Below are 18,067 nucleotides of genomic sequence, written 5' to 3' on the forward strand. Positions count from 1 at the left end.
CCCAGTTTGGCTTGAAGAAGAAGGGACACAAAAATGGGAAAGATCTTCACAGGATAGCATGGGAAAGATTGATCATTTTGGTGTTGAATTACTAAGTTTATGCTGCCTATATAACATGGTCATATGTAATGGTTTGGAAAAGTGGCCTAAATCAGGTGGAATCACATGCAAAAGATACAATGGACAAAGTGTTGTTGACTATGTAATATGCTCGCAAGAATATGTCACAAAGATAATTAACTTTGAGATAGAGGACTGCCCCATGGAGCTAAAATCTGATCATAACCCCATTTTGATAAGGGTGGCCACTCACTTTAAAGATCAACATATTGTCCCAAAACCTTTACAAAAGAGGAAGAGGATTCCAATCGGCAAAGTTTTAATGATGCGGCTATCTAGAGTTCTGGGAAACCATCCCGAGTCTGATAAACAACATTTCATGGACAAGTATGATCTTGTTCTTACTATCATTAAAGCACTGGAGGAGTGTAAAAGATCTAGGGCCACAAGAGAAGCCAAGAACACTTTTCTGGCTAATCCGTGATTTGATGAAGAATGCAAAACAGCAAAAAGAAATTGGAAAAAGAACATAAATAAAGAAAGTAGAAAGGAGTTTGATCAGTTGATTAAAAAGAAGAAAGGAGAGTATGTAAATAAGAGAAGAATCGAGTTGATTAATCTTGGTAAAAACAACCCCAAAAAGTTTTGGAAAGAACTTCAATAGAGAAAAACTCAGATAGAGAACAACATAACAGGAACCAAATGGCTGGAATATGCCAAGACTCTCTACGAGTGTGATCTAGGAGAACGTAGAACCATGGAAACAAAGACTACAGGGGAGTTATTCAGCGAAAAGGATATTATCCAAGGCATAAGGAGGTTAGCTGTTGGTAAAGCACAAGATATAGATGGGCTTCAAGCTGAATACTTAAAATGGGGTGTTGAAATCCTCACACCACACATCACTAAAATTTTCAACAGTGTCAATAAAGAAGGTTTCCCTGTAAAATGGACAACAAGTGTGGTGATCCCACTCCACAAAAGGGGAGATATAAATAATCCTTCTAATTATTGAACCATCATGATCAATCCACTTTTTGGCAAGTTATTTGGCAGCCTGGTAGAACAAAAAATCAGCAACTGGGCTGAAACAGAAGGCAAACGTGCAATAGGGCAAGCAGGCTTTAGACCAAAGCACTATACTATAGATCATGGCATCACTCTTAGATACTTGATTGAGAAAGTTTGGGACACTCCGGGGAATGAGGCTTTTTGTTGTTTCGTGGACTTTAAAAAAGCATTCGACACAGTGCCACGTAATAAATAATGGGATAGAATGGAAGAGTTGGAAATTTCTAAAGAACTTAGGTCAGCAATTTACAGATTATATGAGCAGGTCAAAGCTAAAATCAGAACGACAGAAGGGCTATCAGAAAATTTTGACAGCAACATCGGGGTTAAGCAAGGGTGTCCTCTATCTCCAACATTATTCGGGCTCTATATTGACAAGTTAGAAGAGTGGATAAACAAGACCAATGGTGACGGGGTGCAGCTAGCCCACTTTGTGATAAGATTGCTCTTATATGCAGATGATCTCATAATTCTTGCTAGAACAGCTAAAGGTTTGAAAGAGCACTTGACAACACTAGAAAATTTTTGTCATGAAGTAGGAATGCAAGTTAACACTAGTAAAACCAAAATTATGATATTCTCACTGAAAAAGAATAGGGGCATACAAGACGAGTTTCTATTGGAAAATAGCCCACTTGAGATTGTGGAAGAGTACAAATACTTGGGCATCGATTTTCATAACAAACTCAATTGGGATACTTGCAGATCAAAAAGGATCCAAGGGGGCTGGAAGGCGTTATACTCTTTACAAAACAAGTGCAGGAACGCAGAATTATGGGATTGGACGGCCATAAAAATTCTTTTTGGTTTGCTAGTCACTCCGGTTATTTTATACGGATGTGAAGTGTGGGGAGGTAGTATGTCCGAACAAAAATGGCAGCAAGTAGAAAGAATTCAAAAACATTTCATCACATGCAATCTTAAAGTCAAGACCACAGTTCCGTATGAGATCCTTTTGGCGGAGGTGGGTTCCTATCCATTAGAAGTCGTTGCTTTGGTCCGGATGATAAGCTACTTAAAGAAAACCCAAGGTCTGGAAACACATTGTTGGCTCAAGTTGATCATAGAGGAAAAACTTGTGAGGCGGAAAAGCACATGGATGAAGCAAAATGACAAATGGATGCGAAAATGGGATATCAACATCCAAACTTGCCCGAATAACATTACAAAAATAAAAAACTTTGTCAATGAAAAATTTCACAATATTCTGTGGACAAGACGCATAGGGCGGAAAAAATCCTATTACATTAAAGAATTTAATCCCACTTATAGTCATGATGAAAAGGCCTATATAAGAACACCTATTAACTGGAAAGCAAAAATGTTGATGGCACAACTTAGAACTAGTTCACATCAGTTGCGATGTGAAACTGGTCGGTGGCAAGTTCCAAAGGAAGAGTGGGCAGATAGAACATGTTTATTTTGTAATATGGGAATAGTTGAGACAGAGGAGCACTTTGTCAAGGACTGCCTGGCTTACAATGACATCAGATCTGGTTATACAAAAATATTGCAGAACAAGGACTTCAACTATTTATTCGAGGAAGATCAAGTGAAGAGAGCAGCGGATTTGATTACCAAACTTCAGAGAAGGAGAGACAAGTTATCCAAAACTTTACAACTGACTAGTTCCACTCCTGACTCGGGAGGGTGATCGCATGGGTCCCATAGACTACTTTAGTCTCGTGGACGTCATTAAAATCTATCATATCATATCATACGTTAAAACAAAGGAGGCACTAATATTCTTATTTTAAAACAATAAAAGTAAAAAACTACAAAAAAAAGCCATTAAAAATAAAATAAAATATAGCCGTTAAAAATCAAATTCTCGATTGTTGATGTGGCAATGTAAGAATAGAACACGTCAAGTTGTGATTAATTATTATTATTTATTAAACGTGAGTAGATTCGAACCTAAGACCTCATCATAAGAGGCTCACAATTTATCATTGTGGTGTAGACTCTTGCCTTAGTTTATTGAATAATTTACTATTGTCATAAGATTTTTGTAAAATATATCTTCCATCAATTAATTTAGTTTTAAAAAATTTAAAATATTTAACACATTTAAAATTCTCATTGAAATATGAAAATAAATAAATTAAAGAAATCAAACTAAATTTTTTAAAATTTTTTTTAAAAATTGGTGGAATAATTTGTGTTTTACATTTTTTATATCTCTTTTACAATGTTATAGTTTATATACATTTCTATTAAAGATATCAATAAGATATAAAAATATTTCAATAACATTATTTTTAGTTGTAATGCAAGTTAAATATTTACATTTTCGGCATTAAAGTTTGTCGATTTTTTATTTAGCTGATAGGCTATTTGTAGGAGAAATTGAAATTTGATGGAAAAGTTGTCACTTTGATTGGAAAAGTTGTCAGTTGGCTAGAAAAGTTGTCAGTTTCGCTGGAAAATTGTAAATCCTTCTCATCCAACCAATTTTTATCTCACTCCATTTTTAACTCTTTTTTTTTTTTAAAATTAGTTTTTGATAAGAAAAACAGGTTTAACAGGGATCTTGAAACCCAAGAGTTAAAACATATCATAAGGCTAATAATAAGCAGTTAAAGCCTAGCTAGTAAAAGAAGGCCAACCAAAGGGCCAGTTCGACAAACGAACAAAAAACCAAAGGTTGATATTAAGCAGATAAAGCTCAGCTAGAAAACGAAGGCCAATATAACAAACTAACAAACTAACTAGACAAAAAACTACAACAATCTAATAGTCTCTCCAACTCCTGCATCATTTTTGTTGCTTCATAGGCTTTGTTAATCTCCTCGGCCATCTGTTCCTGCTTCTTCTAACTATCCCGCTCCAAGCTATTGAACGCAATGTCAGTCGTCACATCCTCTTCCATCTTGGCTCTTTCTTTGTCCTTTTCCTCATTTTCATCCAGAAGACCCCTGGTTTTCAACATTCGAGCAAGGGACAAGATATTCTCATTGATAGAAGTCAGAATGATAATCATCTGATTTGCCAAATTATGATTATACTTTTTCAAATTCTAGATTCTCTTCTCAGCCAAACTAAGTCAATCCCCTTGTTCATTGAAATTACCACAATCTAGGCTCTTCCTTTCATGTTCCAACTGGTTTATTTTTTCTTTGAACTCCTCCAACTAATGGTAAAGCCATTTCATCGACCTAAAATTGTCAATCATGTTGTTCCTAGCATTATTAAGCAAATTCATGCCAGTCTCTCTTGCATTATTCATTATGGCCACCATTGTCGGATCAGTGAGATCCTCCAACTAGAGCTGACCCTATTTTTCTTCTAAAATTTGTGGGTTCATTACCTTACTATACCCATTTTGGAAGTTCTAACATTAAAGTTTCTCCAGGCCATGCACCTATCCTTAATAACCACCTCTTCTCCCTCACCATTTTTCTTCTCCTTGTCCTATTCCTAAGGATGAATAGGGGAAAGAGGAATGATAGAGAGCTTCGGCCCAGAATCCACAATCTCGTCTACATCCTTCTCTTTTGACCTCCTTTGTTTTTTAGCCACCGACTTCGTTGACTTAGTTTCTGCCTCCTCTTCAACCTCTTCGTCATTTTTCATATCATCCCCTTCCTCAAAATACTCTTCATCTACTTGGCTTGAAGATTTAGACCCATGTCCTCTAGGGCTCTTCTTGCTTGGAGTTTTTATTGGCGAAGGCAACTTCTTGTCTGAATCCTTGGCCTTCTTTGCAAGCGTAATATTCTCTTCACCCTCCAAACTAGTTTGGACATCCTCCAAATCAGACGAGAAACTAGAGCTTCCTGTATCCAGAGAAGCATCTGCGCCCTGCAAGGGGCTTTTGCTTATGATCTGAGCCTTGAAATGCTTATGGTTTTGCTTTTGATATTTATTAGTTGTTATCTCTACTTTTAACTATTGTTTTTTTTTTCTATTTATTTTTTAAAAAATATTTGTGATCTCACATTAGCTCCTATTGTGATCTTTTGATTTTTAAAATTGATTTACATTTTAGTTTTTTATTATTTTTTATATGAGTTTAGCTTTTTCTTTAAATATTGCTTTTTAGTTTCTATAATTTATTTAGTAAATAGAATATTTGTTAGATACGTTGCTTATTTTTCATAATATAATTTTTTGTGGGGTTTTTTTAAATGATTATTTTTTTCGTATTTGATACATTGAATTTAAATAAATAATATTTATTAATCTATTCAAAATATATAGTAAATATTATGTTATTTAAATTGAAAATTATTAATAATCTAATTTGTTCACATAAAGTTATATTTTAAATCTCAACTTTTAAATATTTTTTTTCTTTTCATATTTATTTTTAAAAAATTACTTGTGATCCACACATTAGTTTGTTAGAGATGTTATTTTTTCTTTTTTTCTTTTTTGTATTTTTCTTATTGATTTTTCATAATAGATTTTTTTTATGAGATTTTTTTTGAATAATTGTTTTTCCATATTAGATAAATTGAATTTAAATAAATAATATTTTCTTAATCTATTTAAAATATTTTAGTTGATAGGCTATATGTGGGTATAATTACTTTTTGCACCGGAAATTTATCAGCCTTTGACCGATAAATTGTTAGTCCTTGTCGTTACTAATTTTTTGACTAATTTTCAATTCACTCCACTTTTAACTCTTATTTTTTGTCTAATTATTTAATATAATTAGCTATCTACACTCTTAACTATTGTTCTTTTATTATTTATTTAACTTAAAAATTATAACTATAAAATAATAAGATGTGGCATACATTATTTAAATATTTCTATTTATTTAGCATAATTAGCTATTATCTCTATGTTAACTCTTATTTTTTAATTTATTATTTAACTTAATTAGCTATTATTGGTTGTTTATTTTTTTAAAATAAATTATTTTAATTAGAAATTATTTTTAATTTAATTTATTGAGATTAGATTTATTTTATTTTTTATTTTTTATTTATCTCTCATTTTAACTCTCTTGTTTTCCTATTTACTTAGATACTTATTTACTTGTTATCTCCACTTTTAACTCATGCTTTTCTTCCTTTTATCTAACTTTTAATTTTTAAAATTGATTAAAGTTTTAATTTTTAAATTATTTTATTTTATTTTTAAAATTGATTTAGCTGATAGGATATTCATGGGACGAGTTGCTTATTTTAATATATTTTTATATTTTTCATATTAATCTTTCATAATAAATTTTTTGATGGAGATTTTTTTAAATGATTATTAATTTATATATTTAAGCCACCATACTTTAAATTAGTTTAGTTTTTAGTTTTTATAATTATTTTAGTTTCTCTTTTGCTATTCACTTTATACGTGTTATTTTTAAGATGATAATTTATTAATATATGGTAAACTAAATTAAATAAGTAATATTTATTTTGTTTATTAAAAGAATTTAATTTTTTTTTACATTAAAAAAAAATTAAAAAAATTATGCATATTAAATTATAGTTCTAAAAAATATTAATAAACACCTATCAGTGCAAGCATAAAAGCTTGGAACTACTAGTGTATTTTTATTTTTGAGGTATAGCATTATTTTTTATTGAATATTTCTTAATAATTTTTTTAAATGGAGGATGTTCAAAATAAAAAGACAATAATTGATTACAAGGAAATTAAGAATGCATGTTTTGTAAAAGTTAGTGTATGTAATAAATCATGTATATATGAGTATGTAATAAATTACGTATATACAACAATACTTTAAAGTGGAAATTAATTTTTTTAAGGAGTTCTTTGAAGACTCTGTTTTCAATAATATATACAAATCATGGATCTTGAGGAATAAAATTCAAGTACAATTGATGATTCTATTATGAACATCTTAATCCTTAATATAATAACAAGTATCTTGAAAAATTTAGGACTAATCATCATATCAAAGATTTGACATAACCTCCTAATTCTAATTCATAATTTGGAGTATAATCTAATTGTCTCTAATTTGTTCCAACTAATTTGGTGAATGATATATCATGCCTCCTTTCATGAAAAGTAATATAGGTTGTTGAGGACACCACTAGAATTCACCAACAAGACACGTGGATAAAACTATATAGGGGTCCTACTTATATTTTGTTTTTGAATCAAACTTCTAAAGAAGACATAGATGTAAGTAGAAAGCAATTTAGACTCAAAGTATTATGGAATAGTTTTACAATAAGAGAAGGGTTCATGTCATGTAATTATGGAGATAGCTCATGTATGGAGGTGGTAAGAAGATATATAAAAAGGAATATGACTTAAAAAAATTTCTTTTTTGAATTCATTGTATTGAAGCCATTCTTTAAATTTCAATAAAAACATGTTGATGTAGACTATTAATGATTAGTTTGATTAATAGTGATTAACCACTTATTAACCTAATGAAAAATCAAATGGTAAAATAATGGTGGTTGGTGAAGATGGAGTCCATAAAACTAAGATGGCAGTATTGTATCATTATGGATTACAACTTATAGCTTAAATAATAAAGTTGAAGTATTGAAAATGGAGCATGAAGCTAACTCTACGAGGTATTGTAAATTAATGAAGAGAAGGAGAAAAGTTGAGGATGAAAAGCACACAATTGAAGAAGATAAATGACAAATTGTTGCAAGATTGGATGCTAAAGATGAGGAAATCTCAAGGTTGACATAGAATTACTATGACATGACAAACCAACTACTCAGTACAAATCATGAAATTGGTAGGAAGATGGAAGAAATTGTTGAGTTGAGAACTAAGAATGAAAAGATGAAGAGTGAACTAAAATGTGAAAAAGAAATCATTGAGAGAAGGAAAAGATCAGAAGAAAGTATCAAGATACTAGATGAACAACTTAGAGGAAAAAGGTAACAAAGAGATACATCTAGCTTAGGCTATACTGCCGAGAGAGGATAATTTTCAAAGAAACTTGAACAAAAAAATATGTACACCAATCCAAAGCCCAAGAAACCAAGATGCTATCACTGTGGAAAGCCTAGCTACACACCAAATGTTTGTAGGAGCAGAAATGGTAAGTCCGATGTTACTCCTAAGTTTGATGGATATTATTATCATTGTAATAAGTATAAACACCAAGTATATGAGTGTGGATCCAAGTTCAATCAATCTCCTAGGAAGTGTGAATTCAATGGATATTATTACACTTACAATAAATTTGGGCACAAGTCACAAGATTGCAGAGCACAAGTGAAGCCTAATTGGGAATAGAGAAGGAAAGGTAATTTGCAATCAATTGGGATAACGATACATGGTATTTATGTACTACATGTGGAAAGTATGGTCACATTGTTGCAAATTGCATGAGATTACACTTTGGAGGAAGATCTAGAAATTGGGGAAGTCTTGGAATGACATGTTACCATTGTCACAAGGTCAATCATTTAAGCAAGCATTATAGGTACCTAGTGTCAACACCTAATGAGGAAGATTCAAAAGGTAAAGGAAAAGTGAATGTGGATGAAATTTGTGAATAAATGAACAACTCGTAGATAAGGAAGGAAAAAGAGAATGAGACATCAAGTGGTGACACCATATCCAATGCATTAGGTGAAACCTCTACTACCAACTAAGCCTTAGATGAAGATAAGGAACTACACAACTAGATTGATACAACTTACATCAATTCCTATAATGCAATGGAAGGAAGTCCTGACATAGGAGGATTCTGAGTGTAAGGACAATCTTGCATTGCCAAAAAAAAATCTATTTCCAATTTTTCAATTTTTAATAAGGGTTATTCTTGTACAAAGTTGTTATTTGGGAAAGCTTGCTAATTTTAGTAAGTTGGTATTATGTGCTCAAATTGTTCTAATCTCATATATGGAGGTCCATCTTTGACATATCAGCATGTTGGATGTGTTATATTGTCATATCATATGTATTGGTGTAGTTATTGCAAATTTTTGGTAGGAATTTTGGCTATCCAAACTTCAAGTCCAATAATGAAGTCCTAAATGGCTCCAAAATGAGATGAAACCTTGATTAATAGGCATTTGCATAATTGGTGGTTGTAGATCACTGTCGGAGGATTTTGAAATGGGGTTATAATCGCACATTAGGTCAACAATTTGCTAGTTATGGTCTCCAGAAGTGGACCCTTCTGAAAATATAATTTACATACATTGTCTCAAGTCGATCTTATGTAATAAAGTGTAATGAAATGATATAATTGTTGGAAATGATTGAAAAGCTCATGAATGAAGAGTAATGGAATTGGTAAAGAATGTTTTCAATCATTGTTTCGTCATTGATGTCAAACTTGCTACTTGCAGGAATGACAATTGCTTTAATGATCCAAATACTATAAGTTGGTTGATTGACAAGGAGGTGGCAATCAATAAGATGTAACTAGAGTACCTAGACAAAGGTTAAAGTTATGATGTTGTAATGAAGTATAAGGATCAACTAAGCCATTGATGAAATATTGTATTGATGACATACTCTAAGACACAGAGGATAGACACACCAAGACATATCAAAGATGTAAGGTTTAGCTAAGTCATTTGTATAGCCTAACTAAGTTCATAAGAGAGTGCTGACGAAGCTAGTTAGTGCCAAACAGATTATTAGTTGAAGCCGAGCAAGTTCACCTTTAGAGTGTGCCGAGTGATCTTCAAGTGTCGAGTAAATATCAAGTGCCGAGTGATCTTCAAGTGCCAAGTAAATATCAAGTGCCAAGCGAAGATCAGATGTCGAGTAGAATACAGGAGCTAATTAATACAGAGGGTGTCGAGCATAAGAAAACCAATAGTGCTGAGGTGCTGCATTATTTTGAAAATTGAAGATTTTCCAGGTCTGAGCCGACATGGTAGTTATCTAGAATTTTGTAAACCAGATAGAAGATAAGAATGATGAGTTGGTGGCACAGAACACTATGTAAACCATTTTTGGCAAATACAATTGGATTCTAGACAAAGTTTCTAGATAAGAGCAAAATATGGGATAGATACATTGTATCTTACCTAATCTGTTGGAACCCAAAAGTTGGAAAGGGAGAATCGAGCAGGAAAGGTATTCCAAATTTCTATTTAAGGAGTCATAAGGTCACAAAGCAAGGTGTGGTGTGGTGGTCAAGCATGAAATTATAAAATGCTGAAGAAAGTGATAAGGTGGAAGAGAGCACAGATACTCTACTTTGATAGGTGACCATAGATATGATTGCATTGGTGTAATGAGTAAGAAGACTCAAGATGATGAAGCTTGAGATGACAAGCTTTCAAAGCTAAAGCGATTAAAGCCAAGCAAAGGATTGAACTAAAGTGTGATCTATAATCTGCAAGATCTGTTGTAAGTTGTATCAGATCAAGAGTCATTATTGTTACTCTCTAGCAGTTGTAACAGTTAAGATAAACCCTATGGACTTAGGTTGGTTTAATAGCCATGTTATAAATCGTTTAATAGGGTGACATTCCAAGTGAATGTTCTAAAGTCCTTTAACCAGGACCATTCCTAATAGTATGGTGAAATCCTCTAATAAGGTCACATTTAACAATGTGTTGCAGCCTTTAACAAGGCAGGCCATCAGAAGTGGTTGAAATCAATTGCACAGTTATTTTGTGGGTATCATCCCCACCCCATTTTTACCTTCTTATTCCTAGAGGGTTTCTAGGTTATCAAATTCTTAGTGTTATGGTGTAATGCATCTTTACTTTCCATAGTTGTTTCAATATTAAAATTGCATGCATGATAATTTCAATTATGTGCTATTAAGGATTTGGAGGCAAAAAAGTGGCATTGGACCTTGAATAACTGATTCACCCCCCCCTCTCAGTTATTCTAAAGAATTATAACAATTGGTATCAGAGCTACAACTGCTGACTTAGTTTAAAGGGACTAGAAGCAAAAAATATCAAAATGCCTAAAAGAGAAGTTCCCAAGCTCAACAAAGACAACTTTGTTGCATGGAAAAGCTTGATGAAGCTACATCTTGGATCCATTGGAGATTATACCCAAAATTCAATTGTTATTGAACATGTTGATCCAACTGGTACTCTTACTGCAGAAGATTTGAAAAACAAACAGGAACACAATCAGACAATGTTGAAAATTGCTTCTGCACTTCAGTGTGCTGAATTTGATGATATCAAAGGATGTGACACAGCATTCAAGATGTGGAAAGCCCTATCATACATTTATAGAGGAGATCAGAAAGCTAGGATAAAGGAAGTGATAAGTGCAATAAGATGTTTGAGTGGTCAATTAGATGATGATACTATTAATAGTAATTTTTTGAGAACCTTACTCCCTATCTATGCTATTAGAGTATCAGCTATACAAGAGCTAAGATGTGTGCCAGGAAATAATCTAAGTTTTGAAGGTATAGTGGGTAGACTCACTACATTTGAGTTATCTAACTTTGACAACTACAGACCTGAGAATGTTGAATCTACTTTCAAGGCAAAGCTATCACTAAAAGATGTTGAACAGGTGAAATCAAAGAAGGGAAGAAAGATGAAATATGTATCCAGTGACAGTAGCACTGATGAGGAAGATGTGGAACAATTGGAAGCATTGCTAGCTAGAAGATTCCACAGAGGAAAAGGAAAATTTAAAGGTAAACTGCCTATCATTTGTTTCAATTGCAATGAAGTAGGACATATTGCTGCAAGGTGTACACAAAAAAAGGAATACAAGAAAGGCAACAAATACAAAAATAGAAGAGAAGATGATAAGAGAGATTACAAAGACAAAGGCAAGAAATGCTATATTGTTGAAGAAGATTCTAATGATAATGATGATGAAGTTTTCTACGTGGCCATGAAGGATCAATCTAATGAAGAAGAGCCTACAACACTGGTAAAATGTATAAACAAGAATGACAGATGGATCATAGACAGTGGATGTTCACATCACATGATAGGAGATAAAAGTAAGTTTGTTAACTTTACTCAGTATGATGAAAATAGTGTTAGATTTGGTAATGATGCTCCATGTAAAATCAAAGGAAAAGGTTCCATTAAGCTTACAGAGAAAATTTCATGTGATAATACATATTATGTTGAAGGACTAAACTACAATTTTCTAAGTGTCTCACAGTTAGGCAATGTAGGGTGCAAAGTAGAATTTGGAAATAAAACTGCAAAAATCTATGATACTGATGGTAGATTAATAGGAAAAGGAGATCAAACAAGAAGTAATCTATTTTATCTTGATCTGAAAAATGCTTCTTGTCTTGTTGCAAAATCTGATGATGTGTGGTTATGGCATAGAAGGCTATGTCATGTCAACTTTGATAATCTGGTCAATATCAGTAAAATGAAGAAAGTCAGAGGTTTACCTAAACTGAAGAAGCCTGACAATATCATGTGCAAACAATGTCAGCTAGGAAAGATGACCAAGTCAAGTTTCAAGAGTAAAAACTATACATCTAAAGAAGTACTTGAGTTAGTCCATACTGACTTATGTGGTCCAATAGAAGTAAAGAGCTACAAAGGAGATAAAAATATAATGTTGTTTGTTGATAATTATTCCAGGATGATGACTGTTATGTTCTTAAAACAAAAATCTGATGCTTTTCAAATGTTTAAGTGGTATGTGGTTAGAGTTGAAAAAGAAACAAGAAAGAGTTTGAAATGCCTGAGGTCAGATAGAGCTGGTGAATTCACATCAAACGAATTTGAGATATTTTGCAAAGACAAAGGAATCAAGAGACAAACATCAGATCCTAGAACTCCCCCATAGAATGGAATTTCTGAGAGAGGAAATAGATCTGTGATTGACTATGCTAGAACATTAATGATGGAAAAGACTGTTGCTCTGAAATATTGGAGAGAAGCTGTAAGTGTGGCTATTCATACACTGAATCGAGTACAAGTCAAGAAAGGTACTAATGCAACACCTTTTGAATTATGGTATAGTCACTAACCCAATGTAAAGCATTTCAAAGTATTTGGTTGCAAATGCTTTATCCTTAAAGATGCTAGAAATAGAAAATTTGATGCTAGAACAAGGACATAACCAAGATTGTCCAAGTATGTGAAGAGACATCACCTTGCTGAACATATAATTGGTGACAAAGATGCAAGACCGATGACAAGGAATAGACTAAGAAATGAATCATGTTTGTTAAAAAAATTTGAACCTAAGACAGTGTATGATGCATTACAAGATGGTGATTGGTATAAAGCTATAAGATGGTGATTGGTATAAAGCTATGGAAGAAGAGATTGATCAAATAAAGAAGAACAAAACCTGGAGTTTGGTTCCCAGATCAGTTGACAAGAATTTGATTGGCACCAAGTAGGTATTCAGAAACAAGCTAGATGAGAATGGTGAGATTACTAGAAACAAAGCCAGACTAGTATCTAAGGGTTATGCTCAAGAAGAAGGATTAGACTATGGGGAAACATTTGCCCCTGTTGCGAGAATGGAAGGAGTGAGAACTTTACTTGCATACGCTTCATATAAAGGTTTTAAAGTCTATCAGATGGATGTAAAGTCTATTTTTTTGAATGGTATATTGGAAGAGGAAGTCTATATTGAACAATCAGAGGGATTTGTTGATGAAAACAACAAGGATATGGTTTGTAAACTACATAAAGCACTCTATGGTTTGAAACAAGCACCTAGAGCATGGTATGAGAGACTTCACAAGTATCTAGTGCAAATAGGATTTGAAAGAACTGATGATAAAAGCAACATGTACATCAAATCAGAAGAAGGTAAGGATATTATTGTATCTAAAATCTTTGTGGATGACATAGTGTTTGGAGGAAAGGAAGTGCTTTGCAAAAGTTTTGCTGACAAAATGAAACATGAGTTTGAGATGTCTATGTTTGGAGAAATCAAAATTTTTGTTGGTCTGAAAGTACATCAACTAAAACATGGTATATTTATGACACAATCAAAGTACATCAAAGAGATACTTAAAATGTTTGGATTAGAAGACTCCAAACTAGTCAGCACACCAATGGCAACAGGACATAAGCTATCCAAAAATGATGTATCAGCTGAAGTTAATCAAAAAATGTACAGATCCATGATTGGAAAACTACAATATGTTGTACATAGTAGACCAAACATAGCATTAGCAGTTGGAATAGTGGCTAGATTCTCTGCAAATCCTAAAGAGAATCATCTCATAGCAGTAAAAAGAATAATGAGGTATCTCAAAGGAACTAAAGATTTTGGCCTATATTATAAAAAGCATGAAAATTTTGAGCTCAATGCATACACAGATGCAGATTGGGGAGGCAACATTGATAACAGAAAGAGCACAAGTGGAGGAGCACTATTTTTAGGAAAAAGACTAGTTACTTAGACTAGGAAGAAGCAAACATGCACATCTCAGTCCACTACAAAATTAGAATATGTAGCAGTAGCAGTCAATTGCACAAACATTGTGTGGCTCAGACATTTATTGCAAGGAATGAAAGAAGAGGTAACCAAACCTATGATATTGTATTGTGATAATACAAGTGCTATAAACATATCCAAGAATCCAGTAATGCATGCAAAAACCAAGCATATTGCAATCAAGTATCACTATGTCAGAGAATTGGTAGAAGACAAACAAGTGAAGATGGAGCACATTCACACAAAGGAACAAACTGCAAATATCTTCACCAAACCATTTCCCAAGGATGCTTATGAATATCTCAGAGGAAAGTTGGGGGTAATGCCCCTAACTCAAGCAGTTTAAAGAAAAGAAGTTGCCCTACATCAACAGAAACAAATCATTAAAATATCAGAAGCATAATGCAGAGGATAACAGAAGAAGCAAGAACTCCAAATCAGTCACAAGCATGGTGACAAAGAGAGACAATATGAGATGCAAAGCTTATATTTTGCATGATTAAGATGTTACATCTTTGGCATTTATGTCAAAGAGGGAGATATATGTAGAAAATTGATCATCTACAAAGGAAGAGGGAGGTATATATGAAAGAGAAAGATATATAAGATCAGTAGTAAGGATGCAACAGTAAAGAGGGATAAGCAGAAAGTAGTAGCAGAAAATGTATGTAATTTTGGTGGTAACTAAGTTGATCGATTGATCAGTTTGGTTTGCCATCAATGCCAAAGAGGGAGATTGTTGGAAATGATTGAAAAGCTCATGAATGAAGAGCAATGGAATTGGTAAAGAATGTTTTCAATCATTGTTTTGTCATTGATGTCAAACTTGCTACTTGCAAGAATGACAATTGCTTTAATGATCCAAATACTATAAGTTGGTTGATTGACAAGGAGGTGGCAATCAATAAGATGTAACTAGAGTACCTAGACAAAGATTAAAGTTATGATGATGTAATGAAGTATAAGGATCAGCTAAGCCATTGATGAAATAGTGTATTGATGACATACTCTAAGACATAGAGGATAGACACAGCAAGACATATCAAAGATGTAAGGTTTAGCTAAGTCATTTGTATAGCCTAACTAAGTTCATAAGAGAGTGCCAAAAAAGCTAGTTAGTGTCGAACAGATTCTTAGTTGAAGCTAAGAAAGTTCACTGGATAACTACCATGTCGGCTTAGATCTGGCAAATCTTCGATTTTCAAGTGCCGAGTGATCTTCAAGTGCTGAGTAAATATCAAGTGTCGAGCGAAGATCAAATGTCGAGCAGAATACAGGAGCCGAGTAATACAAAGGGTGCCAAGCATCAAAAAACCAATAGTGTCGAGGTGCTGCATTATTTTGAAAATCAAAGATTTGCCAGATCTGAGCCGACATGGTAGTTATCTAGAATTCTATGAACTAGATAGAAGACAAGAATGATGAGCTGGTGGCACAGAATACTATGTAAACCATTTTTGGCAAATACAATTGGATTCTAGACAAAGTTTCTGGATAAGAGCAAAATATGGGATAGATACATTGTATCTTACCTAATCTGTTGGAACCCTAAAGTTGGAAAGGGAGAATCGAGCAGGAAAGGTATTCCAAATTTCTATTTAAGGAGTCATAAGGTCACAAAGCAAGGTGTGGTGTGGTGGTCAAGCATGAAATTATGAAATGCTAAAGAAAGTGATAAGGTGGAAGAGAGCACATATACTCCGCTTCGATAGGTGACCATAGATATGATTGCATTGGTGTAATGAGTAAGAAGACTCAAGATGATGAAGGTTGAGATGACAAGCTTTTAGAGCTGCAACAATTAAAGCCAAGCAAAGGATTGAACTGAAGTGTGATATGTAATCTACAAGATATGTTGTAAGTTGTATCAGATCAAGAGTCATTATTGTTACTCTCTAGCAATTATAACAGTTAAGATAAACCCTATGGACTTAGGTTGGTTTAATAGCCATGTTATAAATCGTTTAACAGGGTGAAATTCCAAGTGAATGTTCTAAAGTCCTTTAACCAAGCCCATTCCTAACAGTATGGTGAAATCCTCTAACAAGGTCACATTTAACAATGTGTTGTAGCCTTTAACAGGGCAGGTCTTTAATAGGGTAGACCATCAGAAGTGGTTGAAATCAATTGCACATTTATTTTGTGGGTATCATCCCCACCCCAGTTTTACCTTCTTATTCCTGGAGGGTTTCTGGGTTATCAAATTCTTAGTGTTATGGTGTGATGCATGTTTACTTTCCATAGTTGTTTCAATATTAAAATTGCATGCATGATAATTTTAGTTATGTGCTATTAAGGATTTGGAGACAAAGAAGTGGCATTAGACCTTGAATAACTAATTCAGCCCACCTCTCAATTATTCTAAAGAATTATAACAATAATATGGGGTTGGTTGGCCTCAAGGGTTAGGAATTAGTGTATAGAACCTTCTTAGGTAGTAAAAGTGCCTACATAAGGAAGGCTTGTAGTTTGTCTAGGGAAGTTCTTGGTGATAATTATAGCTCTATCTTGCAGATTGTTGTAAGGAAGGCATCCATGTGGGTTTGCATATTATAATTTTGTAGTTCTACATTTGCAACAATAATAAGAAGCCCATATTTTTTAATCTCAATTTGTGTTGTTCTTTGTTTCTATTTTTTGTTGAGGTATTAAGGGGAGCATGCTTCATCAAGTGGTATTAGAGCCACAATTCATGAGTGTGTAAACAAATCACTAGTTGGGTGGCATATTGCACTGGTATCATGGTTTGGCTTGAGCGTGTAAACAAGTCATTGATTGTGAGGCAATTTGCACTATGGTTTTAGAGCCCTCTAGAGGCATATGCAAGCATCAGTAGAACAAATGCATAGAGGAATAAATATTACTATAAGAGATGAAAGTGAGGATGAAAAAGAAGTAAATGTTGAAGAAGAGTCAGTTTTGAACCTAGAAGAAGAGTCTTTTTAGGGTCATTTCCAAGATTGGAAAAAGACCTAAGTTTGAGGTTCCATATTTTTGGGAAATCTTAACCCAAAGGAATTGATAAATTGGACCAACGAATTAGAGGAATAATTTGAGTATGATGATATTGAAGATCTAAATAGGGTAAAATTTGCAAAGGCCAAACTGAAGGGTAGTGTGAAGATCTGGTGCAAGGAGATACAGTTACATAAAAATAAAAGAGGGAAGGAAAAACTCACAAGATAGAACTAGATAATAGCTACATTGAAGTGATAATTCATTCTAGTGGATTATGAGCTTGATCTATTGAAGGAAGTGAAAGGGTTGAAGTAAGTGAGAAGACATGTTCAAGAGTATATCAAAGAGTTTTATTGAGTTCTCATCAAAATAGGCCATGCAGGAGATAAAAAGGAGAAAGTTACATGTTATGTTAATGGGTTGAGGCCAAGCATTCAGGAGAAATTGAGTCTCATCCAAATGAATAGCATTGAAGAGGCATATGCTTTCCCTAAGAGTTGAGGAAAATTTGAACAAGAAGTTTGATAACTAAAATAGTGAAAGAGGTCGTAGTGGAAGATTTAGTGGAAAGTCTTATTGAGGTTGAAATGATGATTAGTAAAACAAGGACAAGGCCAATAGTAGAAGTTAGAACTAGAGGGGAAGCAATTCCAATAATTTCCATGATTAGAAAAATAAAGATCAAAGAGGAAGAGGAAAA

Source organism: Cupressus sempervirens, chromosome 1 (genome assembly GCF_028749045.1).
Source record: "Cupressus sempervirens isolate cs-2001-9-10 chromosome 1, ASM2874904v1, whole genome shotgun sequence".
Taxonomy (NCBI): Eukaryota; Viridiplantae; Streptophyta; class Pinopsida; order Cupressales; family Cupressaceae; genus Cupressus; species Cupressus sempervirens.